Here is a 7,970-nt window from a genome sequence, read left to right on the forward strand (position 1 = left end):
ATGAGAATTTTCCACTTTAAAACTAGGCAAATGTACTCACTTGGATGTCAGTTTTTTGCAATGTGCTGCTTCAACTGTTATGGTTTATGATTTGCATGCAACTTGTTTTGTAAACTTGTGAGAAAGAATGCAATATTAAAACTGGTAATGCATAGGCATGCTTTTTTAACTGGATGGATATTTTTTTGCAACAGTGGATAGATATTTTTTGCAACAACCAGGCATTTGGCCACATACAAAAAAAATGAAATAATCAAAAAGGGGTTTTGTTGCATATTACTCATGAAAAGTGGCTTAATAGTGATATTATTTCCAGGGCTTTCATGGTACCAGGATTTTAAACTTTGATATGGTTCTAGGAAGCCAGTACTGGCAGCCAGTAATCTTTATTTTTAGTTTTTAATCACCAAAATAAAACAGGTATGCACATTTCTTCCCACTGTCTAAACAACACTAATATGTTTGCAAAGTGTTGGTAAGAAAACACTGCCATAAGTCTTTCTTTCACTCACTGCAACTTTTGGTTGAAACAATGATTCGAGAGGTGTGGTTATTTCAAAGCGTTGGTACCTTTTGATACTATCTTTCATTAAGATAACTGAGATCCTATGATTTGAAAGCACATCAAATCAAAAAGCATGTCAGTTTTGGAAGTGTTGACAACCGTACAGTTTTTACAGTAATAATTGTTGGCACCTTTCAAACAAGACATTTAACCTAAAGTGCATCACAAGAAAACAGACAAAAAGGTACAAACATCAGTTACACTTTATACTTATAATCCTACTTGTATGAAGCATAACCCACTGGATATTTAAAAAGTATGAAACTCATTTCATTCAGAGAGTGATGTGGTTTAAAGGCCCTCAGGCCTTCACTGTCAACAGAGCTGAGCTGTGAGTGCAGTGCTGGAATTTATTGTTACACACGTGTGAAGTTTGGAGGTAAGCAACCCCAGTCAGACTGTCGGTCAGGCTCAGGCTGGTTAAATCTCGTTCTGTCTGGTTCGGCCATGGCAGTCCATTTACATTCATTATCATTGCACCACCCCGGGGAGCTGACCTCCATGTGGTAATCAAATAAAAATGTTTCAATTTGTTTTGCTGTCTCATAGTGCTGCTGCTGACCCAGTGCCCTTCAACAGAAGAAATACTACAGAAAACTTGTGCAAAAGTCAACACAATAACAAAAGAATGCTGCATATTTCTGTTTAAGGACTCTTAAACTATTGAAAAACTGTGATCATACTTGTTCATAAAAGCTGCAGAAAATTACAATAAACATACTGTTGTAATGAGCCTAAATTACTCAACTGCCTTCTAATAATCCTGTTACTCAAGTCCATTCTTCGTCAGGTTTACATATAAACAAATAACAGCGCCATCTTCTGCTGCTGAAGTGTTTACAATCCCACCATGTTGCATGTGATCCTGGGGCGCCTTCTACTGGGGGAAACAAGGAACATGAATTTAGGGGAAAAGACTAAATCACACTACAAAATTATGAGGAAAAACAGTCAGTTAGAGCAATGAAGGCAAATTCCATTTAAAAAAAAAAACTCTAATAGATGTGTTTGATAAAACAGAAACATAGGTTAAATGCTTAATGTAAAACACAATAGATTTTTTTAACCGGGGGGAAAAGCCGTAATTACACAAAAGGAAGTACGGCCCATAATAGAATAAAGTTGGGACATAAAAACAAATTGTGACTATTTAAAAATAATTTAACCCCTTTTTCATTGGTGTTGAACATAGCAACAACAAAAAAAGAAAGAAAGAAATTCCATGAATTTTGGTTAATTATATTTCCAGTTTTGAATTTTGTGCAAGGAACGAGTTTGGAAAAAAGTTGAGACAGGCTCATGTATACTGCTCTGTAGTATCAGTTTTTTCTTTTAATGACCCTTTACATAAGTTTTTGGAAACTGCCAAAACAGTCTTGCTGCAGACCTTAGCTTTCAGATGCCCCCTCTCATAGGCAACCACTGTCTGGACAGAAATACAAGCTCGAACTCTAAAATTGAAATTGGATTGGGGTGCAGATTACCTAGTGGCTAGGTTGCACCCCATTAAAGAGGTGGGTCATATTCAAGTCCAGCCTGTGGCTCCTTTCTCATGTCTCTCCCCCACTCTCTCATCGCTGTCCCAATTCTATCCACTGTCCTCCTCAATGGATAAAGGCATAAAAAGCCCTACAATATGCCTTAGAAAAAACAAGATTGGATTGAACTTCTGGTTAGTGTAATGGTAGGGTTAGGATACCAAAAGTTAAAAGTCTAAAACCTGACCTGATAAATCTGATAACAAAATGTTCAATAAAGCAGGGTAAAATGTCTGCTTAAAGGAAAAAAATCAAATCTTTAAGTTCCTCTGTGAAAACACTCTAACGCAGCTAGTGTAGCTAAGGCTAAAGCTTGAGGCTACATTGGCTATGTAAACTACATAGGTGACGTAGCAGAAGACTGTACACCTTTTACAGTTTTGCAAATCTCATAAACCCTTTTTCAGTCACATAAAATAACTATGTAGCTAAAACAAACAAAACTACATTAGCTCGTGTTTCATTTGCTAAAGCTAACTAGAGTAGGTTAGCTATGTAGCTGCATTACCTACAGTATGTAGCCTAATTAGCTTTAGCTACATTTGCTATAGCTCAAGTTGCTAAAGCTGACATAGGTACCTTGGCTTATATAGAAACATTAACTACATAGCTAATGTAGCTAAATTATGCTTAAGGCCAGGACTTCCGGCATGTCATTTTACTACCTAGACCATTTTTTTTATCACTGAGCCATGCTGTTGTGATAAGCAGTATGGACACTCACTAGTCACTTTATTAGGTATACCTGTTCAACTGCTCATTTACACAAATATCCAATCAGCCAATCACATGTCAGCAGCCAGGGCATTTAGTAGTGTAGAAATGGTCATCAGTGGTAGTCATCAGGGCATCAGAATAAAGTAAGGGAACTTCAAGATGTCATTCCAGATGGTGCATGTATAAACCAGTGATTTCAAACTTTTTTTTCATTTCAGCCCCAATTTTTTGTTTGATTGGGCTTTATGCCTCTATTTAAAAGAACAGCTGAACAGAGATGGGAAATATGAGAGAGAAGTGAAGACATGCACGCAACAGCTCTAGAATTGGGATTTGAACCAGCAACCAGTACGTTTGGGTGGCCTTTTAAAAGTAAACTTAAAAAGTTTAAAAGTAACTTAATTTACTCAATATTTGGTTGAGGTGGTCAGCCTCCATGCTATGCAAGAGGCTGTGTTGACTGACTCTGGACTTGATAAAGTACAGTGCAGATGGAACAGCGGCAGATGACATGGCACCTCAAACACAGGCTATTTTACCATCAGGTAAACGTAGACAAAGACATGGATCACTGACTAAGGTCAACTTAAACTTAAATTAAGGTGAAATAGACGGACAGAGAGATTGATTAATTGATTGAGCCTTTTACTTATAGCTTTGGCAAAAACAACTACACAAACCCTACAGGTGTCCCAGCATTAAGATGAGATTAATTTAGATCTCAATAAAACAGCAGGTATACCATCTGTTCTTCAGTCCACCAAATGAGAACCACATCTTTTATTCCCAGTAAAACCCTTCTGTGATCTGTCCACTAGATGGCACTAACAGAAAGATTAAAATAAGGCACAGGATCTGGCACTATTGATAGAAACACTCACTAGTCACTTTATTAGGTACACCTGCTCAGCTGCTCATTATTGCAAATCTCAAATCATTTTTACAACTAGGCAGCAGCTGATGCTAGTAGACATGTAAACAACGTGCTGAAGTTCAAAATGAGCATTAGAATGAGAAAGAAAGGTGATTTAAGGGACTCAATGCTCTATGGTTGCTATAATAAAGGAGTAAGTGGAAATAGTATGTTTTGAACCTTTTTGTACAGCAACAGACTACTTTGAATGCACTACTGAAAAAAAAATAACAGTTTCCCTGTACCAAAAATATCTATGAACCTGTGCTACATGCAGTAGTTCATATATTGTAGATACATTAATTATGATACGTTTCATTATGAAATAATAACTTTTAAGACAAGCAGTGAAGGATTTTGGTCCTTTATGATATAATTGTAATTATGACGGTCACCAGACATTTGCACTTGCACACATTTACTGCTGCCATGATGGAATTGTGCATATTCTGGTTTTTGTTTTACGTATTTTGATACAAAGACTAACATATTAGTCAGATCTAAACAATGTCAGCTTTTTTAAACAAACAAAAAACAGTGAGGTTTACACTCTAACATTCTAACACCACCACTACGACTACCATCGAGGCCACCACCAATTCTACCACAGAGGTCACCACGGCTACTACCACCACCACCACCACTAATAGCACCGAAGCCATTTCAACTACTAACACAACCACCACTACTACCACAACCAATACGAACACCACCACCACTACCACCGAGGCCACCACCAATACTCACACCACCACTACTATTACCACCACCACCAATACTCACACCACCACCACCACTACCACCGAGGCCACCAACAATACTCACACCACAAACACTACTACCACCACCACCACTACTACTACCACCACCAATACTACCACCACCAACACTACCACCGAGGCCACCAACAATGCTCACACCACCATTACTGTTATCACCACTACCAATACTCACACCACCACCACTTTTACCACCAAAGCCCACACCAATACTCACACAACCACCGCTACTACCACCACGACCACTACTACTAGCACCACCAATACTCACACCACCACCACCACTACCACCGAGGCCACCAACAATACTCACACCACAAACACTACTACCACCACCACCACTACTACCACCACCAACACTACCACCGAGGCCACCAACAATGCTCACACCACCATTACTATTATCACCACTACCAATACTCACACCACCACCACTATTACCACCAAAGCCCACACCAATACTCACACAACCACCGCTACTACCACCACGACCACTACTACTAGCACCACCAATACTAACACCACCGCCACCACTACTACCACAGAGGGCACCACCAATACTCACACCACTACCACCACTACGACTACCACCGAGGGCACCACTAATACTCACACCACCACCACCACTAATAGCACCAAGGCCATTTCAACTACTACCTCCACCACCAATACTAACACCACCACCTCTACTACCACCACCACCAATACTAACACACCACCACTACTACCACCACCACCAATACTAACACCACCACCTCTACTACCACCACCACCAATACTAACACACCACCACTACTACCACCACCACCAATACTAACACCACCACCTCTACTACCACCACCACCAATACTAACACCACCACCACTACTACCTCATCACCAATACTAACACACCACCACTACTACCGCCACCACAGATGCTAACACCACCACGGCTACTACTACCACCGAGGCCACCACTACCGAGGCCACCACCATCATTACTACCACCGAGGCCACCACCACTACCACTACCACCGAGGCCATCACCAATACTCACACCACCACTACTATTACAACCACCACCAATACTCACACCACCACCACCACTTCCACCGAGGCCACCAACAATACTCACACCACCACCACTACTACCACCACCACCACCACTACTACTACCACCACCAATACTAACACCACCACCACTACCACGAAGGCCACCAACAATACTAACACCACCATAACTATTACCACCACCACCAATACTCACACCACCACCACCACTATTACCACCAAAGCCCACACCAATACTCACACAACCACCGCTACTACCACCACGACCACTACTACTAGCACCACCAATACTCACACCACCACCACCACCACTACTACCACCGAGGGCACCACTAATACTCACACCACCACCACCACTAATAGCACCAAGGCCATTTCAACTACTACCTCCACCACCAGTACTAACACCACCACCTCTACTACCACCACCACCAATACTAACACACCACCACTACTACTGCCACCACAGATACTAACACCAGCACCACTACTACCACCACCACCAATACTAACACACCACCACTACTACCACCACCACAGATACTAACACCAGCACCACTACTACCACCGAGACCACTACCAATATACCACACCACCACCACTACTACCTCATCACCAATACTAACACACCACCACTACTACTGCCACCACAGATGCTAACACCACCACGGCTACTACTACCACCGAGGCCACCACTACCGAGGCCACCACCATCATTACTACCACCGAGGCCACCACTACCGAGGCCACCACCACCATTACTACCACAGGGGCCACCACCACTGCTGACATTCTTTAGGGCATGGGATGTAAGCATCGCTGGTGTGCCCACATTATGCCACTGCAGTGCATGGTCATAATAGACATGTGACATTATACACTTCATAGTAACCAACCCCAGGTTGGTTCTGGGCCCCAGAGATTGTCTCCCCTTTTCCCACCTGAAGGACAACAGAGCATTGATAAGGCATTTTGGGCCAGAGAACTGCTGCTTACTGGATATTTTCTCTTAATAGGCAATTCTCTGTAAGCCCTACGATTGTAAATGAAAATCTGTGTAGATCAGGGGTGCAGATGGCTTAGCCTTTTGGTTGCACCCCATGTAGGTGGGCAGCCCAGGTTCAAGTCCAGCCTCCGGCTCCTTTCCCACATGTCTCTCCCCTGCTCTCTCATTCCTGTTTCTGACTGTATCCACCGTACTCATCTCTGAGTGAAGGCAAGAAGCCCAAACATATAAAAACAAGAGAGTCGGTGTGGATTTTATATTAAAAAAAAAAAAAATTTAGACCAGCCCATCAGACACCAACAACCATGACACATTTAAAAGTCCCTTTAATTCTTCTTCTGCCTCACTGTGAAACTCTGATGTTCAGCAAGTCACCTAGGCTATGTCTGCATGCCTAAATGTACTAGTTTCAGCCATGTTACTGGCCTCTCTATTTGAAGACAGTATTATAGTTGTACTTAATTACATTTAAGAGATTTAATTTTACATTTTAACAAGTATCAGGTACTGAGTAAAACAAGGAAGTCCAAGCTTCAGTCAGCAACATGAAACTGACGAGTAGTTTGGCTTTGATTAAACATGACAGTTTGTAGCTCAGACTAGAGAGAAATGATTCCTGCTTACATCCAGAAACAACTGTTTCAGCAATTGACCTGTCATAGAGGTGTACCTTTACAGAGTAGTTTTATAGACCAGTAATTTAGCGTCTACCTAAGCAACTTTTAACCAAAGTAACAGTACTTTTACTTGAGTACAGTGGTCTTGTACCTTCTCCACCTTTGATTTCTGTAAACAGTCACAAACCTTCAGCAGAATCAAAATCCTGCACTAGTAATCAGCTGATATGGGCGTATTCTCAATTGAGTGAAGATCCAGTACCTTTCTGCCTCAACCTCTCTCAAGCTAATCATCCTGTCTCAGTCATATTTTAAAATCTGTTCTCCTCTCCTCTGCAGTCAGTCTGCTGTTTTACTGCGACTGCAGCGACCCTCCTCCATCCCATCTCATTACATTTCATTGATGTCCAGGTCTAGCACCTGCATGCCATCCTGCCCAATTAAAATGGTGACATGGTAGAATAAATAAATAAATAGAAATCCTAAGAACCCAAGATTGGAAACTTTGTTAAACGTTCTTAAAAATTGCAAGTAAAATTCTACACACTGTATAAATTGCACAACTATGCTGCCAGTGTTTCTGTACTGAAATATCACCCGTGTTTTTGTGCAATTCAGATATTGTGCAGGACTTTGCTTATGATCTTCACTCTTTCATTGCTCTTTAGAGTGCATATCTTATGTAAATCGTTTATTTCAAAGCTTCTGCACTTTGCATTATAATCAATTACCAACATGATGATGATAGCAACATTTTACAACGCATGATGTAAAATAGTATAA

Source organism: Cheilinus undulatus, linkage group 6 (assembly GCF_018320785.1).
Source record: "Cheilinus undulatus linkage group 6, ASM1832078v1, whole genome shotgun sequence".
Classification (NCBI taxonomy): Eukaryota; Metazoa; Chordata; class Actinopteri; order Labriformes; family Labridae; genus Cheilinus; species Cheilinus undulatus.